The 24,678-nt window shown below is 36.3% G+C and overlaps 1 protein-coding gene and 1 long non-coding RNA gene across 10 annotated transcripts in view; one reads left to right on the plus strand and one right to left on the minus strand.

Annotated features, from left to right (window-relative positions):
* The window catches only part of LOC140849206 (uncharacterized), a 30,663-nt gene extending 19,441 nt beyond the window's left edge, over positions 1-11,222 (minus strand). The window contains exon 1 of one of the 2 annotated variants that reach the window (XR_012130915.1): positions 710-11,222. This is a non-coding gene — a long non-coding RNA (uncharacterized lncRNA). The remainder of the gene's footprint in view (positions 1-709) is intronic. The other variant, XR_012130914.1, reaches the window with a different exon arrangement.
* PDE4D (phosphodiesterase 4D) overlaps positions 1-24,678 on the plus strand; it is a 1,476,836-nt gene that overhangs the window by 1,414,593 nt on the left and 37,565 nt on the right. The gene's annotated exons all lie outside the window — the stretch shown is intronic.

A 24,678-nucleotide genomic window follows, 5' to 3' on the forward strand; every position in this document is an offset into this window, starting at 1 on the left:
AGTGGAGTAAAAGACTCCAGAGGGCATTCAATTTGAGTAGTCAAATATACAGCATTTACCCTCATAAGCACCCTCTGACCCTAGGCAGATTAGTACAGATTTCCTTTGGACCTTACATTGCTACAGTTGAGGGAGATTTTAGTGAGGTGTCAAACCTTTGCAAGCAGACAGACCTGGAAGTTAAATCGCAGTCTTGCTCCTTGCTAGCTGAGTTACATTAGAAAAATAACTTGAACTTTTTTAGCTTCAGTATCCTTAGCATAAGATGAGCACAATAATAGCCATTTTATAAACATAATGTAAGAGTTTGAAAGAATACACATAAAACAGCTGTTTAACAAGTAGCATCTGATAATAGTAGATACTATTGGAATTATTATTTAATAAATAATAATGAGCCTTAAGTCAAACTTCATTGGTAAATGCTTGACTGCAGTATGACTTTTTTACCATTCGGTTGTAATTTATGCTTGTTATTTTAAGTTTCATGATGTTTATAGTACAATCCTTAGATAACTCTCTTCAGTGCACATTTCTATATTATAAAAAATGCTTAAACAATATTTACACTTTTTTGGAATAATATAGACATAAGCATTAGAAAGTTCTAATTAGAAGTTTAGTCTTCTTAAATTCCAGTTACAGAATTCCAGTCAGAAGAGCTAAATACTTTTCTATTTTACTCTAAAACTGAAAACACAGCACTTACTAAGTTTTAGGAAACGTTAAACATAATGTTGGATCGGTGGGCACATTTCCATCCTTTTGCATAGGTTTTGCAAAGCTAAAATACCTTTTGAGACTGTCTTTAATGCAGAATAGCTTCACAACATTTTGGGCTGCCTTTCTCTCATGGAAGATAAATTGAGGATGAAGAGGACAGGCCAGGAGTCCAGCCTTGGGGGCTTTCAAGGATTATGCTCTAGAACCCTGTAACTTCCTTCTTCTGTGACCTCATAATGTCCAGGCCTTCAAATGAAAACAAAATCATTTTAACCCCACCCCCACCCCCAAATGTATTTTGTTTCTCCTCTCTAATTTGGGGGCAGTTTTGAGGCTTGGCATTGCTGGAAACTACCATGCTTCAAGCTACAAGTCTGTGTTCAAGTTAGGATTCGGGCATCCTTAAAAGAGACTTAAGGTTTTTCTTTAGTTTATTCCAGATGTACATAGGCCAGTTTTGCAGAGGTGGTTGTGACTTCTTTAGGGAATTTATTTTGTCTGTTTGGTTTTTAACAAGCATCTCTATCATGTTCCCCTATGCCTACAAATTAAATTGCTTTTTCTTAGCTTTTCCTCTGTCTGCTCCCCTGCTGCTTTTTAATAGTCTATGCATACATAACATATACTAGAGCTTACTCTGACTTCTAATAAATTTTCTTCTGTGCAAGAGGGGTGCTGGAATGAATATAGAATGTTCATAAAATGGCTAAATCTAAAAGATATGTTATTATACAAGTATAAGGTAATTCTCAGAACAAAAACCAATGTTTAACTTTTGCTAAGAAGGGGGCTAAAGTTGGAAGTTTTTATATTAAAACTTACTGACATAGTCATAAGGGAAATGTTGAGTTAATCAACATACCTAAAGGAAAGCTTTCAATTTTAAAAGAAAATCTCTTCTTAACTATAGAAATTCAGCTCATTATATTTGAGTTTGCTATCTGATTCTTCATCCACTTGATAAAAAATTTGTCAAAGATTTATTTAATTTATATAGAGTGCCTAAAAGTTATGAAAGATTGGGAATGTTTGTTTTTGTGATAACTGTTAGAAAAAATACTTCCTTTGCTTTTACTTTAAGTAATAATAGAAGAAAACATTTTAACAGAAACTTTTGTTTCATTGAATGGAAGAGCTGGACTATAAAGCACTGAGGATTAAAACAAATCTTAACTTGCCTCTCTTGTCATCAGCTCAGTTCCAGTTTCAGTATTTAGTGGAAGTGTACTTAAATAGCCCTAACAGTTATCAAAATCTTCAAATTTTTGTGATTCAACAAATTAGTCATTACTAGAGGATATAGTTTCCAGTTATTACATTTTGATTAATTATGTTCTGAGAACATTATGAACTGTGTTCCTTTTTTTAATAAATTCCAGAACAAAAGACTTGGCCAAGATAAAATAGTACTTTTTCCCAGTGTTATGGGTAGATGAAACATTTTTTCCCAGTAGCAAGGATGATAGATAATGCTTTCCTTTCATTTAAGATTTCTATGGTAGTTACATAGATTGTAGCCATTACTTAAGATGGACAATATGGCATATGTGAACTGCTGATAATGTCATGATTTTCATTTGATACATAAAATATTTTGTCTTTTTCAGAAAGAGACAAACCTTTTAAATGACAAATAGTGGGGGTTTATTTTGTAACGGTTTAGCTCTGCTAGGGTGGTAGTGCTCCACCTGGCTACAGGTTGTGGTAGTTTCATTGGCACTGTAGTCAGGTCTTTCTAGGAAATAGAGATGGGTAGTACTTTATTTTAATAGTCACACTAGTTTTAAAAGACATTTGCAGAAGGCATTTTCTTGTATTCACTCTTAACAAGGATGAGAAGGAAGCCATAGTATTTGCTTAAACAAATAATTCTGCCATGTGCTTTAGGGAAATCAGTTAAATCGGATAACCAGCTGCAGTGATAATAGGTTGATCATCCTTTACACTTCAAGAAGACTTTGTCTTCACTGAAATATTTTCCTTTATTGTGATTATTTAGTATTCTGAGCTTTTTGTTATTGTTTTGCTATACTTTGTGTGTGATGAGGATGAATGATGTTTACTTGGTCTCCTGGCTTGTACACCAGTGATACTTACGGCAGCTTTGCAGAGTGGAAAGAACATAGGTTTTTTCAGTCAGATGAACTTGGTCTCAGATTTCAGCTCTGCTGCTTCCCACCTAATATTTTGGGCAACAGGCCTCACCTCTCTGAATCTCAATTTCTTCATTTATAAAGGGAGATAATAAGAGGCAAAATAGAATTGGGAGATTGTTGAGAGCATTAGATTATTGTATATAAAGCTCAGTATGGTGAATAGCTTACACTGGGTGTTGAATAAATTACATGTAATTTTTTTCTATGCCTAGTATATATTGAAAAAGAAATACAGAAAAAAACCCATATACTTGTAATTTCTTCTTAGAACATAATATTTCTTAGAAGAAAAATATCACTTGATTCAATAATAAATAACATTCTAATTTATATTGCTCAAACTTTGTTTCTGTGTATATCCGTATCTGCTATATGTTGAATGTTTTCATTTATTTATTTTTTAAATGTAAATACCTACCTGAATGCTCAACTTAAGCAAGGATATGCATGAAATCATGGATTTGATTTTCTATTTTCTTTTCTAACATATGTTAAAATTAATATGTAACAAAATAAGAAAATCTTCATCCATGTGCCACCTTATAGCATTTTGTTTACCCCTCATGAATACTGGGCATACTTTTCCATATACTTGTCTAAATTGGTAGCAAGAACAATGTGTGGAGTCATTTTTAATTAGAAAAATATGTTTTGAACAATGAATGGTTTTCTTTCTCTGCCATTAATAGGTTCTCCCCACTAGTGGAGAAAATGCCAGGTTTCATCAACAGAAATCTCCCATTCAGTCCTCTGGCAGAATAATCTGTGATTTAGAGCACCTCCCTGTAGCCAGACTGCCTGAGCTGGAGACACTGTCTAACTTTACTAGGTGTAACTGTACAACTTACCTTCTGTGTGTCAGTTACCTCATCCGTTAAAAAGTATCTGTGATAATTTGATGAATTAAAAGATGAAAATTGTGTAGACAGAGTCAGGAACATAACAGGTGCTCGGTAATGTTAAATCCTTTATTTCTATCTATAAATGTATATCATCTTTCTTATTTTGTGGGGTAAGGGTTAGAAAAGGTGTTTGCCATCCTGATACCTACACTTCCATTGAGCTTTCAAGAGGGAATCGTGGCCTAATGATGTTGATACAAACCAAAGAGGACTGTTGGAATGTTTCATTTGCCCTTTTCCCCATCAGTGACTTTTCAAGGAATTTCCCTTTTGTTTCTTCATATAATTTTATAATACAGTCCATCAAACTGGCCTGAAGTTTTATCAGAATATCTAAAGCTCCTTGAGCTGTTTTAGGAGCAATATGTAAAATAGTGGAGAATAGCCAGTTTTTTCATAAATGAATGCATTCCTGTTCTTTCTCTGAATGAATTGAAAGGATCTCTTATTAGTATTTAATGCTGAAAGGAGTACATTGAGGACATAGCCTCCCATTATACCTCTAAACATTGTAATGCACAAATATTTCCCTGCTGACAGGACCTAAAGCAGTAAAACCCCAGTAGCAGTGAACACACTTGGTGCCCTCATACTCGTTTCTAACACCATTTTCCAACCACAGGGCTCCTTGGAGAGATAGCTGAATCTAGAACTGGGGCAGAAAATGAGGCTGAAGCATGTTGTAGTGCCAGAAAGTAAGAAAGTACTTAACAGAACCCCATCTGGATGAGAACATAGCAAAGGGACATAAAGAGCAAACTGAAAGAGCCCCCACCCACCAAAGCTGGCACTGTTTGATCAAGAAAATAAACTAGTATTGGGTTATAACCCAAAGTATAAAATAAATGTCCAGCAGTTCATATTGATATAAGTGATTTATTGAATAAATAGTTAAATGAGGGAGAATAGACAAGTCTTCCATGCAGAGGAATCCCAAAAAATTTATGTGGCTATCCACCCTCAAAGTTGTGTTTTCCATTCCTTAAATGTGGACTCTGCTTATTGACTTCCTTCCAGAAAGCCCAATATGGAAAGGTAAAGAACTCTACAGTGGAGAAACCTGAGAAACACACATTCCCTCAGCCAGGTGATCAAAGTCAACATCAGTAGTGGTTAAGTGTAGTATGTAAGCCTGATGTGATCTGATGAAAATGGTACTTTACATCTGTGATCTTCCTAACAAAAACATATAACCCCACTGTAATCATGAGAGAAACACCAGAAAACTCCTAGTTGAGGGACATTCTGTGAGATACCTGAGCAGTACTCTGAGAAACTGTCACAGCTCAGAGGACCCTGAGGAGCAACTGACAACTAAATGTAATGTAATGTGGCATCCTGGATGGGATCCTGGAACAGAAACCGAACAGTACGTGAAAACTGAGAAAATCTGAATGAAGTGTGGACTCCTTGATAATAATGTATCTCTATTGGTTCAACAATTGTGACAAATATACCATATTAATGTAAGATACTAATAATAGGGGAATCTAATAGGGGAAATAATAGGGTTGTGGGGCATATGGAAACTCTCTGTACTTACCTTCACAATTCTTCTGAAAATATAAAACTTAAGTAAAAATGTATTAAATAAATCTTAACTATCCTTTAAGGCATATCTGGAATGCTACCTCCTCAAAAAGTCTTTTCTGCTCTATTTTCTCCCATATCTCCCACCCAAGCCTACCCTAATTAGGTGTAATAGTCTTTATCCTTTGACCTTCCACTGGACCTTATTTGTAGTTTTGCTTAACTCTAAGTACAATATTTTTTTCTTTGTTCTATTCATTTTCACATTTATTAGGCTGTTAGTCTTACTAATTTTTCCAACCCCAATAGCAGCATACAAGGTCCTACTGAGTAGGTGTTCAATAAATAGCAGATGAGTTAGTTATATGTATGGTGTTGTGATGATTTTTGAAGTGAAGTTCAAGTGTTACTGCTCTCAGTGCCATAGGAATCATTACTGATCAATCTCAGGCACTAAGATTAATTTTACTTTTCTAAGTGCTTAGAAGATCAAATTCTTCTTTTATGGGTAATAGCTTTTTTTAGACCCTTTACAAGGGAGTTACTGAACATCTGGTCAAAGAATTTTAAAAAATCCAAGTTTTTCAAATGGCATTTGAGTCTACTCAAATGTAAATTAATAAAATGAAAATATAATGTATACTTGCTACCACTTCTTTGGTAGCTTTGGTAGCATTTAGTATGATCAGTATTTCAAAGCATCAAGTTACTATTATCCATTATCCATATCATACTCAAGCCTTACGTGTTGGAACTAAAAGAGAAGTGATGAGTTCTCTAACTCATCAAGTATGAGTTGGAGAATAAGGCCTGAAATGTGTTCAGCTTCACTTAGGTAGTTAGAAATCTCTGACTTCTTTTGTAGGTCACTTTTTAGACCATTTTACACATCATTTTAGGTCATCTTGAGTGGCTTTTATCTCAGTTCATATTCGTAATCCATTTGAGGGAGATAGTCTTTTCTTTTTTTCTTTGAGTGTGTTAATGGAATACCAGCCATGTTTCTGGTAAGCATATGAATTCAATATCTATTCGAATACATAGTGAGTTTTCCACCTAGTCCTTGGGAGTATTAATGAGGTCTTCTACATGGCTTCTAGCCCAAACCTAGTGAGTCAATATATCACTTTGTATTTGGACACATAAACTAATACTGTATTGCATGATATTGGTTACTACACATGCCATTTCCTATCTTGATTGGTAGACTCAGAGTCTGTGCATCATAGTTAATATCTTGCAAGAAAGGTTTTCTTTCCTTGACAAGAATTCTGATTATTTCCCACTTTGGAATCTCAGTTCTGCTTATAGACACTCATCTTTCAGAAATTTTAGCAGTTTATGCTCAGATTAATCTCATCTCATTTAAATTTTATGGTACACAGATGAAAAACTATACAGGCCATATGGATGTCCTTAAACTCTTCTCAGTACCTATTTTAGCAATAGCATTCTTATCATAGGTTTGTTCTAGCTAAAGATGACATACATGAATACTTTTCCTTCTAACCTGGGAAGAAGCATTGTGTTTGTGGGCCTTTGCCTGTTAGGGAGTATTCTGTGGAGTTCTATCCAGGGTGTGCTTGGGTTTCCGTTTCCATCAACATCTCTGGTCTGCTACAATGTGACCCCTATAAGCAGCCTCTGGCTTGTGTTACTGGCAAGCAGGGTGCTGTGCAGACACAGGCACCATAATAGGAAATACCTCGGCCTGTCATAAACAGGTCTAGAGAGTAGAAAGCACAGGCCTGACAGTGATGTGTCCATAGCAACCAGGCAGAGATGAGGCTGCCACGGAGTAAGTGCAGGCTGATCTCTGTCTTATTCATTTCAGGAAATAACTGGCTGATTTTAAGATGACTTTCCATTGTGGGCATAGCAGTGTTTTGATTGCTTTGGTTATTTCTTTTTTTTTTAGATCTAAATATGAATAAAGATGTCTTAAATAATACTCTAAAATATTTTGAGAGGCTATATCAAAGTATTTTCCTTTTGTTCTTCTCTCTTTAATTCTATCTGATCATTCTAGTCCAGATCCATTAGGGAGAAAGAACAGATATTTCAGTGGGAAATTATTTTTAAAAAAAGAATCCTATGAAAAACAAATAATCATGTATCTTTTTAAAGAATTAAAAATCATACTGAATTATAGAGAATTACAGAGAAAAGAGCATTTCTTAGTAAGGTGACTTTTTGTTGTTTATGCCTTTACATCAAATTCCAGTTTTAGAAAAGGAGTACATTCTTTGACCAAGAAAGATTATATTTGCTAGTTTTTTTCAAGCTTCAGAAATATAGTCAACTATGACTTTAACAATGATGGGCTTTGTTACAAAAACTTAGGAAGAAGATACCTTTCAAATTTAGAAGGGCTTTAACAGTTTTTATTCAAGAGATAAGATGCTTTAAATAATTATAGGTGTCATTTGATTATTTGCAAAGAAGCCTTATGTCACAAAACAGGTTAAAGACTGCAAAGGGTTAAAAAGCTATAATTCTTTCAAATGAGTATATACAAATTAAAATAACTTAGGAGAACTAAAATTTTGAATCTTTTTTTTTGAGAGATTTGTTCAAAGCCTTCCATAGGTATTCAGTGGATTGTTTGCTGACTTGTCCCTTCCCTTTTTAAAACATATATTCTCAGTGTGGTCCCTTAAATCTCCATAAGTTCAAGAAATCATAGGAATATTTTCCTAAAAATATTCTTATTTCTTTACTACACATCAGGAAAAGATTAGTTTATGTCCTCTTAGAAGATATTGAGCCTAGATCTTAATTTTTCTCTCTAGTCTTAATAAACAGTAAAATAACAAAAGAGTACATAGTAGAGTAGAGGAGACAAAAAAGAGAGCCTGCATCATCACAGACCAACCAGATGGCCAGTGCCTGTATGAAAGCAGTTTGTTCTCTCAAAAGTATGATTCAGTGGAAATATTAATTACTTAGCCCCTTAGCCTTATTTTCAAGCATTTTACTATTATCCGTTTGAGATATATGAGCCATCTTTGACAACAACTGGTCAAGAACACTCAGCGTATACCTTACTTTCTAATGTGAAACATAATCCTGTTGTTTTCTCAGTCCTTTGAACCTTAACTGGCCAACTTAGTCCCAGAAACAGTACACTAAACGCCAGAACAGTCTGTCTCATTTTTAAAGATGAAAAACTGAGGTTCAGTTAAACTTGTTTAAAATCCACATGGTTCTTAGTAGATGTAAAGATAATTATTTTTCTGAATGTAGTGTCTTGGGGAAGGATGGGGAGATAAAAAGATAAGTCGTTCTCAGGCTTCATTTTCAAAATATGTCCTAATTTTATGTATGTATGTATTTAACGAGCTCTAGATTCCAAAATAGCAAGAGCAATTTCAGCAAAATATAATTCCTAGAGGGAGTCCTAGAGTGCAGCTTATTCTGCCTGCCTTGTTCCCTGTCTTATTGGTATGGGAACAGAAGAGACCTAGCTCCTGGCTCCTTGGAAGAGTTTGATGGTGAAACAGCACATTAGGTTGGGAGTCAACCCAGCAAGCAGGCACTAAAGGGCCACAGATATAAATTGAAGGCTGATGGTGTCAGTGGGTGAGAAGACCTCATGATTAAAGCAGATCTGAGATTCTGAGCTGGCAGGGGACTTGGAGTAGGACAGGTAGAATTGGATGGGTTGAAGCTTGATTGATGGTTGGGAGAGTGGCAGCAAATAGAGAAGATACTGAAATAAACTCAGCGATGGTATAGACAGGCGTCAGGATTTTTTAAATGGCCTATAACTAGGAGTTACTTTGGAGGCTTGTTTTCTTAGTTGGGTTGGAGGGAAATGGGGAGGGAAGAAGGACTCGTGGATAGAGCTTGGAATGAAGACTGAAGGAAAGAAAGGTGGAAAGATGACAGATTAGACAGGGAGCTAAGGAAGGGGAAGGGTGGGAGGAGGAGGAGGAGGTGCCCTGAGCACCTCAGGATTCCTTTGGTGAAATCTGGTAGGAATGAACCTCTGGGACAGCCTTGAAGAAGGAAAGAAATCCAGACGGGTGAGCATGAGGGTGTGAATGTTGAAGGGAGGACTCTGAGCTGTGGGGATGAGGAAGGAGGGATGACCGACTGGAGAGGGAAGATTTAGAGACAGTGCATTTCATGAGGCGTTAGTCTTTTTTAGCACCAATCACTGGCATCTCTTCCTTCACCTGTGGCCTCCTTGAGTCATGGCCCAGTAGCAGCAAGGGTGGGTTGCCGCATCCAGCTGCGGGGCCATCCCCCAAGGAACCTGTTGCCTGGGAGTAAGGACCTGTGACAGCAAGGTACGAACTGCAACAGGGTGAAGAGAGACTATCAAATAAGCATAGGTTGTTTCACTGTGGTATATCATAAGTTATTAGTGGATGCCAGAAGAGCAAATAGCAAATGGCAAATGTGAACCTTTATCTTGATTCTGCTTTAAATCTCCTAAATTCCAATGAGCTTAGCTCTTCTGGACATAAATCTACTCCATACCAGAGTTGTGACCTTAGATAATCAATTTGCTTCAACCTCTCAACCTGTTTTCTCTGTAAATCAGGACAAATAAAACCTATCTCAGAGGTTTGTTGTGAGATTTAAATGAAAACTTATATAAGGTACCTAGTGTGGTGCACACACAGTAAATAGGTACCCTGTCCTATCTTTAGTAGGGATAGGGGTTGGAACTATTTTTAAACTTCAAAGGTGAACTTTATATGCTGCCATATAGGTAACCCAATGCAACTGGAGCTTGAATCAACTGGCCTGGGGAAGAGAGCTCACAGAGTGTGCCTTTGAAATCCTGATACCCAGTCATGGTGATTTATGGGACCTCACCAGCTTGCATACGCGATGGCCCACTCAGTTTGTTTACTTTAGTTGTAACTCGGTTACCTAGCACTCTGTGATAGCATATTTTTATTTACACTCTCACTGCCTACTTAATTATGATAACTTTGAGAGAATATGTATGAAGGCAGCTGCAAAAGAAACTTTAATTAGAGCTGTGAGGATCTCATGTAGATCTTCATTCCACTGTGTCTAAAATTTGCTCCACTGCTTGTGCTTCACTTTTCCCTAGATGACCTCTAAGACCCCTCCAAATGATTTTCTGAGTCTATTAAATATTGAAATTATGATTATTTACAAAACTGTTAAATATCAATCTATATACAGTGACTAGGTATCTTTCTTGTCTTGGAGAAAGTACAAACAAGAACCAAAAATAGACCCTTTAATCATTGCACAGATTTAAAATGACAGTCCAGCTGGGAAACAGAGGCATGCATGAAATGACCTTGAACACAGTTCCAGCCCACGATGAGACTTCAGTGATAGGCATATCTATCTGACATAGATGTAGCAGAGCCAGAAGAAATTCCCAGGCAGTGCAGATGTTGTAAGAGTTGAAAATGAGTCACTGAGTAGGTGATTGATCCCTTTCCAGTTTTTGTTTGCTGTCAGCCATTTTGCAAAGAAATCAACTTTGGTATGTTTAATAAAAGCTGTGGGGTTTTCTCTTTTTTAATTCCAAAAGTCCATAGAGTGAAAGGTCTGAGAGATCACCCTGTTGACCTCTTTCATTTTACAGATGAGGTAATAAGCACAGGAAAGATAAAGTGCCCCGGAACCAAACAGTCCTGTGCTGCTTTTGTCAAGACTTTTATCTTGTGGCGAATAAACATTCTTTTGGTGATAGAAATAAGACCCTGATTTCAGTCTTTATTGACACAATCACTTTTGAATGAAATTTTTAGTTTGGCGTGCCTTCATTATTTGTGTTTGAACCTTGACCATTTTGTAGACCAGATACCATTTTCATGGGGGAAATAAAATATATCATGAGCGAGTTTTTTGTTGGTGGTGTTTCCCATCTTTTGACTTCAGATAACCAAAATCCAATATTTGGGCTTTCATTAATGTATTTTTGTTTATGCCTGGCTACTGTGTGTGTGTATATATATATATATATATATATATATATATATATAAAATGCCAAATGTTTTTATAGACAAAATGAGAGTTTTATGTATGTGTGTTTGTATTCAAACAGATAGATAGATAGATAGATAGATAAAGATAGGTAAAAAAGCATATAGACATAAACACTGAAAATACAGCTAGCCATATAAGTAATCCTGTTGCATATTAATGAATGATAGAGTAATTCATGGTGCTGTGGTCCTGTAGTGAAGATCAGAGTGTGTTCAACACTGAGGACCAGAATGATTGGGAAACATTCCAGAAAAAGTGCTATTTAAGCTGGATCTTGAACAGAGGATTCATAAGGCTAATAAAGAAGAAATGACGTTCTAGGGGCTGTACAAAGCAGGGTAGGATGGGACAGAATGATGTATTTAGCTTTATTGTGTGTTTATAGAAATGGGCAAGTAGTGAGTGCTTTGGAAGAGTGACTCTGCCTGGAACAGAAATTTTGATTATGGGAACAGAAAGTTTGATAGGGGCACAGAGGCAGGTGTGGTAAGTATATATATTGGAGCCACACTGGAGAGTGCCTTAAATCCTAAACTCAGCCATTAGCATATTACCCAGAAGTCTTATAAAACCCTTGTATTTTATTTAGGAAACTATTAAAAGGAAAATAAGATGATTTCAGAAAGATGCATCTGGTGATAGTATAGATCATATTGAGATGAAATACTGAACACAAGAATGTTAGACATTTAAGTGATGAGAGATTGAAATAGGATGAAAATGAAAGGAATGGGTAGGAGAAAGATAGCATGGGAATGGTGACAGGCTTTGTAAGATTTCAGGGGATGGAACTGCAGCCAGAGGAAAGTATAAAATTCTAAACTCAGATAATAGAAAGGATGATAGTTGGAAAATCAGGAAGAGAAGCCAGTTTGAGGAGGGAAAGGTGGGAGATATGGCAGTTAAATTTTTATACATAAAATGGAAGTAAGAATGTGCATCTAAGTAGAAATGCCCTATCAGCCTTCAGTTGTCAGGACTGGATCTCTAGTAATAGGCAGTATACCTTTCCTGGGAGTTGCCTGGATAGAGTTGATGGTTAAGTCCTTAGGGCTTATTTGTAAAATGGGAATAATACTTGTCCTTATAGTGTTGCTATTAGAAAGAAATGAGAGAATGCCAGGAAAGTACTCAGCACTATCCTTGGCATATATAAAAGACACTCAATAAATATTAGCTATTATTTTTTACTATGGGTTCTAGGGAAAGGCAGTTTTGTGAACTGTTAGAACTGGTATTCTGGAAGCTGTGTAAAAGCCATCTACTTGGTATGTTTTCTTAGTACCCCAAATGGCAGTTCATATGTTCTAATTCACATACTTTCTTCCTTAGTTGTCAGGGGAAAGTGACAGCCCAAGCGATCTTCGCTCATTCTTAGCTGTTGATCACTGTTTGTAAGGCCCAGAGTGCTTTTTTTACCTAGGTGGTTTAAAATATTAAGTACTTCTCTGTTTGTTGCAGCTTTCATAATAAAACCCCTGAGCCATATTTTGTTTTCATTTGGGGTGTCCAGAGTCAAATCAGTTTTAAGCGGTTTATAAAGAACTTTTGAAAAAATAGTATTAGCTCAATGCGAGCTAATAACCATTAACTCTGTGTTTTAAAACTAGATTCACCCAAAGTGAAACGGACTTAGACAACAGTGGAAGAAATCCAGGAGAAGCGGACTGTTATTTACTAGTTGCAGGAGAAGAGTTATAGGACTCCTGTCTGGGTAGAAGGTCGGACTAGATGTCTTCAGAGGAACTTTCCAAGTTGGATGTATTTCACAAAATTAAAGAATCGTAGTATGTTTGATAATCCCATCCTACCTAACATGTCTGACTAACTTACTATCTCATAGGACAGTAGAATCACACTTGGAAGGGCAAGTAAAGCAGAGGTGTTTTAGTTTGTTTTATTTTATTTTGTTTTTCCCTATCATCTTTTTTCTATGAAGCAAAAATTTTTCTCCCATCTTAAGGAGATAGATAGATAGATAGATAGATAGATAGATAGATAGATAGATAGATAGATAGATAGATAGATAGATGATAGATAGATAGATAGATAGATAGATAGATAGATAGGTAGGTAGGTAGGTAGGTATCCTGGAAGAGTAAATGTTAAGGTAGTTAGTGCTAAATTTTACTAAAATCTGAGGAAAAGTGAATTAAATAATTTTTAACTATATCTTCAGGTCTAGGTTCTTTATTAGGAAGCCATCAGAAGAAATGTATAGTAGGTGCATCTTACTCTATGGGCATTTAGAAAAATTGAACTTTTTTGCCCAATGTGTTAATACCAGTAATTTAGTCTCAAGATGTAAGAAAACTATCACACAATTTAGGAAACTATTTAAAAACAATATTTTGAATAAAAATGATTGCTGTGTATTGATTAATATTACGTGTAATTTTATGGATAGCACTATACACTTAAAATATGGCAGAACTTCTTTTTCCAACAAAATGGCAACTTGCATCAATCTGAACTCCAGAAGAGAGTAGAGAGAATAGGAAAGGGAATATTCTAGAAGTTCAGTGAATCCCAAGCAGAAAAAATTGGGAAGATGCCCATATCCAGATATTTCCTAGAGTAACCACAGAAACAAATACATCTCACTACAGCCAGAGGTAGATTATCTACCAATAAACAGCAGAAAGATTGACAGCTGTTTAACTTGTGAGAGGGAGCAGGAGCTCACTGATTGGAAGATGTTTAATCATATCTGGAGCCCTATCTTCAAGGGGGTCTAGAATGTGGATTCTTTATCATCCAGCCTCTGTAGCACAGGGGACCATACTAGAAGGAAGCTGCAGTGGCTGCTGCACATGCTTATTTATCTTCTATCTCCCACACACTGATACGTGAGGCCATCTGAGCAGATGATTTGTGACTGACCCCTCTTTAGTACCTGGAACGGCAGCTAATTCAATACTTGCTGATTGGAAGGTCACCATCCTATATTGGTACTGGACTTGGTCTCCTTGGTCCCATGTTACCTCAAGGGTTGTACCCACATTTTGCCTTGGAGATTGGAATTTGTAAAGCCTGCAGGAATGCTTTGTATTTGTCAGGTTAGTGCATTCTGAGAAAATTATCCCTGTTTGTTTGATGTCTCCATAAGCATTTTCAGCTGGCATCAGTGATTCTAATAGTTGGCAAACTGTTGATTACATAAACTATTGGGTAGATACCATAGCAGGGATCTTATTGTAGCTGTTTTAATCAGATTGTTTTTCTTATTATAGGTTTCAGTATTTCTAGTCATAATATAAATAACATATTGAGCTCCTGATATGTACTTAATACACTGTCCTTCATTAACTCGGACTCTGTCTATACAACCTAGAACTTAAATAACTTGCTATGTATTATAGTTATCATAAGAGACAAGGCCAGTATTTGAACTTAGGTGAAGCCAAGTAGAGAAAACTATGCTCTAATTCATGGTACTTCTCATAATTCTCTCACTTAACTATTCTGTTAATGTTGCAAAAAAAAAATCCCATTATTGCACCATTAATGGTGCTTAATGATTGCCTTCAGTAAAGTCTTCATTCCTAAAATGTTCCAATAAGGCATAGGACTCTAATAAAAATAGTGCCAACTCTGAGTGCTAGATTTTAATTTGGGTTCTGTTGGCCTTGCTTAGGCTTTCACATTACTAACTTGCTATAAAGAAGGGATTTAACAAATAGATTATCTATTGATGTCCCTTCTATTGGGCTACTATCAGAACATCTTCAAAGATCATGATGAAAGTGCCCCAACCTAATGTAATGTCACAGAGTATTTGAAAGTGCCCACATATTCAAACCTCAGCTACCTGGAACCTTTCGTATACAGCACTCATTCAAGAACCTGAGAAGATGGGTAAAATGTCCCTCAACAGTGAAATAAACTTCTCATATTTAAATTTTCTTGTATTTGGCCCATAGGATTCTTCTTTCACCTTATTTATCCTCTTCCAAATCTGTACTTCTCCAGTTTTCTCCATCTCAGCTAATGGCACAAACATCCTTCTAAGATACCAAAGCCAGAAGTGTAGGAGCTGATACCTCTCCTCATTTTCAGTTTCAATTAATCAAATCAAATCTAGTCAGCTTTTTCTCAGCAGTTCCTCTTGTCTTCTATCTGCTCTTGCCTCTCTACAGAGACAACTTTTTGAAATGTAAATCACATTATGTCCCTCCCATCTCAGAACCTTCCCGTGGCGTACCACACCCTCTGCAAGGCTTACAAGGTACCCACATGATCTTGCCTTTACCTACCTCTTATCTCATTCTGTGCCCCTATCCTTCCTTGGGCTGGCTGTTTCTTCAGCCCTTGCTCAGAATGCTCTTCCCCAGATCTTCTTGTTGGTTTTTTTCTAGTCATTTGGGATTCATCTCAGATATCATCTTCTCTGTGCAGCTTCTCTGGACTGTTTAGTAGCCCACTATCACAGTTATCATATTGCCCTCTTTGCTTTCATTCTGCATATTGCCACTGACTTTTTGTCCTTTTACCTCAAAAGTCCAAGATTTGCATCCACAGGAAACTCTTCTGTCTTATTCATTACTGTATTCCCCATGTTGGCACATACCTTTTAATAACTATTTGTTGAATCATAAGTGAATACCCATTCTGAAAACAGGTATTACCTAGTATTTAAAGCCCATTGCTTTCCACAGGATTTTCTATTTTCCATTTCTGTTTTCTTAAAAGCCTAGTATTTTTGTTTTTTGTTTTGTTTTTGCTTGTCAGTAAATGTTAAGGGAGTAAAGGAGTTAGGTATTAGTATAAATTTGAGAAATAGTCGGTTAAACAAAACAAGTTTATATATTACTGTTCTTGACAGAGCCTCTAATATGCTAATGTACACAATCTCCAAGAGGGTTAACACTATGTCAGAAATCTACCTCACGCTGGATGTCTTCTTTGGGAATGAGTGCATGGGACTACAGTTCTTTACTACACATTCTGGGAAATGCTGCCTTAGACAGAAACCTATCATAATATGAAGGGGGAATGGGTTGCTATATTGACTATAAAAAGAACAGGCTGACAACCAAGGACTCAAAAAATAATAGTAAAACCTATGAGAAATTGACAGAAGGATTCAAAAAGAAAAAGCAGTTGGGACTCTCTAGTTTTCTGGAAGCAGCTCTTTCCATTTCACTGGATTTTTCTGTCTCCAGCTGCTGGTACAGTACTTGGACTAGGATGAACATAAAATAATTACTAACTTTTCAATGATGAGTGAATAATGGTAGCCCAGGATCACCATTCAATAATTAAATAGAATTAAAATCAGTTTGGTTTGTTTAAGAAAGCAGGAAAATATCTAAAATATTTTTCATTTCATTTGAGATTTTCATTCATTTCTCTTTAGGCAAAGTTAAGCAAATTTGGAATTAAAAGAATTTGATAACATCACCTAACATTTTTAAAAATCATGTTTTAAGGTGTAATTGCCATGGTGGTAAGATATACTCTTTTTAGGTGTTGTTGACTGCATTTTGGCAAATGTATACAATTGGATAACTACCACTATAGTCTAGATTTCTTTTTCTGTTCGGCTGTTTCTGTCACCCAAAGCAGTTCTTGCTTACTCCTCTTTACTCCTTATCTTTCCCCTCCTAGTCACTGGAAACCAGAGATCTAATTGTTCATGGTGTTCTGCCTTTTCCAGAATGTCACGTGAATAAAATCACACAGTGTGTATATACCTATATATACACACCCACACATATATATATATAGCCTTTTGTTAATAGCTTCTTTCAATTTGCATAACGCTTTTGAGATTCACCCATTAATAACATGCTGTATGTATCAGTAATTTGTTTCTTTTTATTGCTTGCTAGTATTTCACTTCATGGGTGTATCCCAGTTAGTTTATCCACCTACCATTTGATTGGCATTTGGGCTATTTCCGGGTTTCAGCTGTTAGAAATAGAATTGCTGTAAACATTTGAATATAGGTCTTTGTATAGTCATATGTTTTAATTTCTCTTGGGTAAATAACTAGAAGTGGGACTGCTGTGTAATATGGTCAATGTACTTGTTAACTTTGTAAGAAAGTGTCAAACTCTTTTCCAAAGTTGCAATACCATTTTGCATTACCATCAGCAGTCTAAGAGTTCCATTCACTCTATATCCTAACCAGCATTTTGCATTGTTTGCATTTTTCATTTTAGTCTTTCTGATAAGTGTGTAGTGGCATTACATTTGGTTTTAACTCTCATTTCCTTAATGATGCACATTTTTTCATATGCTTGTTGACCTTTCTAAGTTGTGAGAATTTTTTTTTATTAAATTTTTTTAAAAATTTTGTTATCATTAATCTACAATTACATGAAGAACATTATGTTTACTAGGCTCTCCCCTACCCCTAGTTCCCCCCACAAACTCCATTACAGTCACTGTCCATCAGCATAGTAAGATGTTGTAGAATCACTACTTGTCTTCTCTGTGTTGCAAAGCCCTCCCCTTTCCCCCACCCCCCACATTATACATGCTAATCATAATAAGTTTGGGAGAATTTTTTATAAATTCCAAATACAACTTTTTATCAGATAGGTGTTTTAGACATATTTTGTTCCCAGTCCTGTGGCTTATTGTTCCATTTTCTTACCAGTTACTTTCAAAGAAATTTTGGTAAAGTCCAGTTTATCATTTTTTTAATGCTTCTTGCTTTTTGTGTTCCAAGAAATCTTTGCCTAACCCAAGATCACAAATATTTTCTCTTACATTTTCTTCTAGAAATTTTATAGTTTTAAGGTTTTATGGTTGGTTCTGTAATCCATTTTGAGTAGATAGTAGTACATGGTACAAGTAAAAGTTGAAGTTCATTGCTTTGTGAATGGATGTCCAATTGTCAAAGCACCATTTGTTGAAGGGAATTCATTTTACCTTAATGTTACAACCGCAATTTTATGACTTAAAATTATTTTAAGATCCACCTATAAAAGTAGTGTACCTACAAGATGAAATATGTATTTCTAGAAGTATGCCTGTTTGCATTTTTATTATTTCTATAGAAGATATTCTCTATTTAAATTGTTTTCATAAAGCATACCACAAAGTACAGAGGGAATATTAGTGTTTTAGAGTGATTATGATGGCCATTGTAAGCATAGAAAAAGTGAATTGGGGTCCTAATTTTCACTAAAAGTAGAAGGTCCCTTTATAAGATTATTTTTGTGGAGGCTTCATTTGTGTACCATTTCATTGCCTTAATTATTCTTCAGTGAAAAGAAAGTCCTTGGTAGATATAAAAATGATGATGAGGATGGTGGTGATTTCAGGTGGATTTACTAATTAATTAGTTATAAACATAGAAAATTCTGTCTACTATATATGACTCAAGCTCTATCAACAAGTACAGAATATTATACCCACATAGAAGAAAATTTTAAATACAACCATCATCAGTTCAGTCTCATGTTATTTCAGCCTCAAGTTACCTCTCAACAGGAAGTTCCTTTGGGATTTCTTTTCTCAGTTAAATGTGACAGGTGTGTCCTATTTTAAATAAAAAAATTTTTGTGAAAATTTTCAGGCCAGGACAATTAGAGAATGATTCTTAGCTTTTTCAGGTGATTATTCAGTTTTTAAAAATCAACCTGGAGTTCCTCTTAATCTTAAGTCTCCATACTATTTGTAGGATACATTTTGTTTTCTGAAATGTGATGTCTCTAGGAACAAAGCTGTTCCTTAAATCCTGTTAGGATCCATTATCACTAGAGGGCAGTAAACACAAGCAGATATAGTGGATTTACTTGGCATTAAAGTTGTTTTTGTAATATTAACATTAAAGAAAGTAAAGTTTTTATAATGTAAAATATAAAATAAATTATGTTATTTAAAATACAGCTTATATATTAATTCTAGATTATTGTCTGCTTCTAAAACTATTTTTAAGGCATTTGAAGGTGAAGGAATACTGATTTAACCACCTGGTATGCTGTAGTTACTGTATTTAATATCTGAAGTTTATTTTAACCTTGCCTCAGAATTCTTTAAGGGTCATTTAGCAATTAGATTTCCATATATTAAGCTGCAGTATTGAATACAGAAGAGTCCACTAGATACAGATTTGCTTCTTGATTAATAACAATTCCCAGAACCTTGATCCTAAGTAGAAAGGTATGAAATAAAAATACAGGTAGATCACAGAATGAAATATTTTCCAAAGGTTTAAGTCTTTCCAAAAACAGTGCTATTGCCAGGAAAGTCCCTCAGGCTGTAGAAGTCTGAAACTTAATATACTTATTTTAAATAACATTTCTTAACTATTTCAAGCACAATAATATAATGTATAGCTTAGAATGCATTATGATAATAGACTTATGGTTTATAAATTCTAGGCTAAATACACATTAGTGCCAGAAATACTTTTTTAGCAATTTAGGGTATTCTGAAGCCACGGAGCCTGGTTTGGTTTGTGCTACTTGGCCTTGTGACCTTGGATAAGACTTGATGTCTGAGTTTCCTCATAGTTCGGTTTGTTTTTCTTTTCCCTATTCAGAAATGTCTTAGCACTCTTTTTTTTTTTTGACAAAGTGACTTCTGAGCTCTGTTGCAAAAATGATGCCAACAATTGTTAATATATCAAAGACTGAATGAACTCCATCAGAATTTTAAATCTCCTCAAATGTCCTAAAATACTCCAGATAGATTATTGATTGCTTGGGGTGTAAATTAAGGACTGAGAAAATGGAGAACAAAAGAGGAGTGGCGCCTAGAGATTCCAAGGAATATTACTAGGAAAAGACAGGAAAAGAGAACTGAATGCTGAAGGAAATTATATATGTTTATATTTCAGTACATGTACACACACATTCACATATAAAATCATTTGGGTGTTTGAGAGTAGCCAATTAGCAGAGAGGAGATCTGTATGTGAGGCATCTGTGTCTTGTTCACGCAGCACTCCCACATGTAAATAGGTCTCTCTGTCGGTGAGGCTGCATGTCTCTGGGCACCAGCTTCCTGATGTCACTGGTTAGTAGGGTCCACCCTGTCCGGAGATCTGACCACTGTGTTAGGAACAGGGGTTATTTAACTCAAGACAGTGTGGAGTCAGCACAGAAATTAAGGATAAATGAATCTATTCCTTAATTCATAACATTTATCATAGTTTGCATCAGACTAGTTATATGATGAGCTATTCAAACATCATGAAAAGCAAAAACTAAAAGAGATGGACTTTAATCTCAGCCCTTCAACATAGCAAGTTACTGAACATATAAAGTGTCTATCTTTTTACCATAAAATGGGGATAATACCTATCTTATTGGGCTGTTGCAAGGATTAGTGATAAGATATATAAAACTCTTTATATAGTAGAGCATTATATAGCAGGTGCTTAAGAAATGCTGTAATGTATTACAGTTTCCTCGTTAAATTTGTCAGAAACCAAGTCTGACTTAAAAGAATTGTATCTTTCTGGCCCCATCTGGATTTCTCTTCTGGGTTGTCTGGAGTCCTTCTGCAGGCTACCACTACCATGGCAATGGGAAGGAGCTTCTACTCTGTCTCTTACAATGAGAAAATGAAGTGATTTTAATTTGACTCAGAGCTTTAAAAAAAAGTCTTATTCCCTAGAAGTATGAAAACCTTCATTGGTACTTTTTATTTGACATTAGTGTTATTATTATTATTATCATCATCATCATCCCCCTACTGCAACAGATAGGGATTTACAGTTTGAATCTTTTTGTGCCTGTGGTTCACTACTTTGGGAAATGTAAAGAAAGAATAAGTTATCTTTTTTTGCTCTAAGGATCTTTCACTCTGGTTGAAGAGGAAAATGTACAAAGCAGTTTAAACAACTAGAACTGTGATTCTTCACACCGGGAAGCATTCAGGAAACTTCAGGGATACTAACTAGGGAGTACTCCTGTCATTTCCTCAGCAGAAGCCAGGGAGGCGCAATGTCCTGGAACGCCTGGGATAGTCCCCTCACCAAGCAGGAATGCTCTGTGCCCAACAAACATTCATAAAGGGGAAATGTCCACCAAGGATTATCTGAGCCTAGAACACAACTACTTTTTACATATAAACACAAAACAGTTTTTCTATGATTTTAATCCACACTTAATTTTTCAGTAATGCAAGCACAGTATAAATGAAGGAGGACTGTACTTTGTTACATTTGAAACCTCAAAAAATCATTCATCATTTTGGAAAAAGATCATCTTATAATACAACACTCCTGAATTCGTTTCTAGTTGCTGTCACATTACTGGTAATTCTCCATGTCAGAGAAATCAGAGCAAACACAAAGCCCTTACTGTTCAAGGTGCTTTGCATGTACAGACTAATTAATCTTCACAATGACCTGTGAGGTAGATGCTGTTATTACTCTCATTTTCCAGATGAGTAAACTGAAGCACAGAAAGTTTAAATAACTTTCTCAAGGTCACACAGCTAGTAAGTAAAAATAAAATCTAAACTTTTGACATTTTTTCAAATGTAGTTGTAAATAAACATTTATATTTTGCAACGGTGAATGTAAATTGCTCTTATTTTTCCTTTTTGGTATTGATAAGCTATTTCACTGGGTTTTTAAGAAGTATCTATATAGGATTATTTAGCATGTATGTATATACTTAATAAAGTGTGTATGTAGGAAGATTATTTAAATTTCATTTCAGGATAAAAAATATTTTCTATAAAAAGAAGCAACAACTTAGTTTGAAATTTGTCAAGGAATAAAACAGATTGACAGGTAGATACAAAGCATAATTTGGATTTAAATGACAATATGTGACACACCTTACTCTTTGCGAGCACAGCAGGTGTGCTCCTGCCTTAGGGCTTTTGTTCTTGGTGTACCACCCACGTGACTTCCTCCTTTCTACACCCCTCACCCCAGATAGACACATGACACTGCTCTGTGTTTCTTTGTGTCTCTGAGCAGCATATGTCATCTCTTCAAAGGGGCCTTCCCTCCTCATCTCGTAATAGAGGAACCACTATCCCTAACCCACTGTAGTCTTTTTATCCTTTTCTTTTCTCCATTGCACTTACCACCACATGATGTATTATGTATTTCCCGACTTCACTGTTGAATGTAAGCCCGAGGTGAAAAACCCTTAACTGTTACATCCCCATTATCTAAGACAATACCTGGCATACCAAAGGAGCTTAATAAGTATTTATTGAATAAAGAGGTAAATGTAGAGTAGAGTTTGGAAAAGAGCTCACTTATTTGGCCTTGAGACGTAGTTTGAATGATTTATCTCTGACTTTGAAAGACCAGCTTGACGAGGGTGAAGGAGAAGGGAGGGTATTCCAGGTAGTGAATTCAGTGCTAAGTGAAGAAGGTAGAATGGGACTGTTTGCTATGTTGTAGCAGTGGGTGGAATACTAACCTTTTAGGAACAGAGTATGGGGTAAAGAGCACCTGAAATGGGCCTGGGGTTGTAGGTTAGGGTCAGGTATCAGTCCAGAGCTCACAGATAAAGATGGATGTGATGAGGCAGGTGTTGCCAAGCTGTCAGTTACTAGCTTTGTGGTGGCAGCTGAGGCCGGATTTGAGGACAAGTGGCCTGGCAGTGAGATCAATAGGGGACTGGAAGAAGAAAACTAACAAAGGTGAGCTGAGAAGCTGCTCGAATGCTTTGGATCTGAGACACAGATTGATGTGATGCAGTTGGAAAAATGGTATATTAAAAAAAAAATAAGCCTGGGAGTTAAAAAAATATAGGCACCATATGGGTTATCACAATCATGATCAACGTCATCTTCATCGTCACCTAAGACCTATTTACCATTGTATATCAGGTGTTTTAAGTTCTTTACATATATTATCTCATTCAATCCTGACAATAATTGTTGTAGTTATTTATTGCTGGATAACACATTACTTCAAATCTAGTGGCTTAAAATATCAATTATTTTTTCATTATTTTGTGGGTTAACTGGTCTTGGTTAGACATTCCCACTTGGAATGCCTCATATGGTTCCAGTCATATGGTGGCTGGGGTTGGAACTGTCTATAGGCTTAACTGGCTGGATGATAAATGGATTCTTCCCTCTCATTTCTGGCTTTGGGCTGGGATGGCTGGCATAGCTGGAGACTGGCCAGGGGCATGTGCTTGCTTCCTCTCCCTTGCTCCCTCTTCCTCCTCCCCCTGCAGCCTCTTCATAAAGTTACCATGGCATGGCAGTCTTAGAATATCAGATTTTCTATTGGGTTGGCTCAGGGATCCTAGTAGCACATTCAGGTGGAAGCTGCAAGACTCCCAGTGACAGCCTCCACAATCACGCAGCTCACATGTTGACCACTCACGTTGGCTCAGGGTCCCTGTGGGGCAGTGGGGTTATTAGGAGGCATCTTTGGAGACCAGCTACCTCAGTTACCAATTTTACAGATGAGGAAGCCAACACACTAAGAGTTAAGATTATTTGTTATCTACTGAAGGATCACATAACTAAAGGATTTGAACTCAGAGTCCACATTCTTGGTACCTGGGTGAACTTGAAATCATTCTCTCTCCAGGTCTCATTTTATGTAGAAATGAGAGGATTGGAGGAGATGATATTGAGGCGCTTCCTATTTCTCTCAGTCTGTAAGCTCTGGATTTATATTATGAGAGTAGGAATATAAGGAGTAAACTAAATGAAGAGGCATTTTATAAAAGATTCAGGAATAAAGTTGGTGAAGGAGGGAAAGTGTTGGGGTAGATAGGGAATACATCAGGGTTACCCAAAGATTATTATTGGATTGATTTATGTTAGATACCTGAATGTGTCTGACTCACATGACCTTTTGAATGTAGGAAAGACTCACAGATTTCAGTCTAGGATACTAGAAGAAATAAATATGGGCCCACTGACTAAAATAGGAGTAGTTAAATAAGAACTACTTTAAATAGAAAAATCTGTCCATCCATTTTGAAATAGGTCGAGATGAGTGGCAGGGCACTTGAGAGAGGAGAGTAACTTAAAATCATTTGGAAATATAGTACTAAAGTTCAGACCAGAAGCAGTCGTTGAGGAGTGTGGGCCTAGGACAGAGTCTCGTGGAAATCCCAAGTCAGAGGATGAACAGAAGACAAACAAGTCATGGTCGGAGAAGTGGGAAGAAAACCAAAGGAGGTGAGGGTCCGGGAGCTTGAGGGAGAGTCAGAAAGGACACACTGGTGAACCCTTCGGAAAAGGTATGGAGAAGGAAAACTGTCCAAGAGGAGGACCTTTGTATTTTTCTGGCAGCAGTTTTGGTGGCATGTTGGGAGCTTAAGTTTTTTCTTCTGTAGAGGATTAAGAGAACTTTAGGAAGTGAACCCAATAGGCATGAACTGCAGCTGGGGATTTGGGGAACAAAGGACCATTATGAACTTAAGGAGGCTGAGTATTTTACATGGATATTTCTGATAAGAGCATTCTACCTAAAACA

Source organism: Manis javanica, chromosome 1, assembly GCF_040802235.1.
Source record: "Manis javanica isolate MJ-LG chromosome 1, MJ_LKY, whole genome shotgun sequence".
NCBI classification, from domain to species: domain Eukaryota; kingdom Metazoa; phylum Chordata; class Mammalia; order Pholidota; family Manidae; genus Manis; species Manis javanica.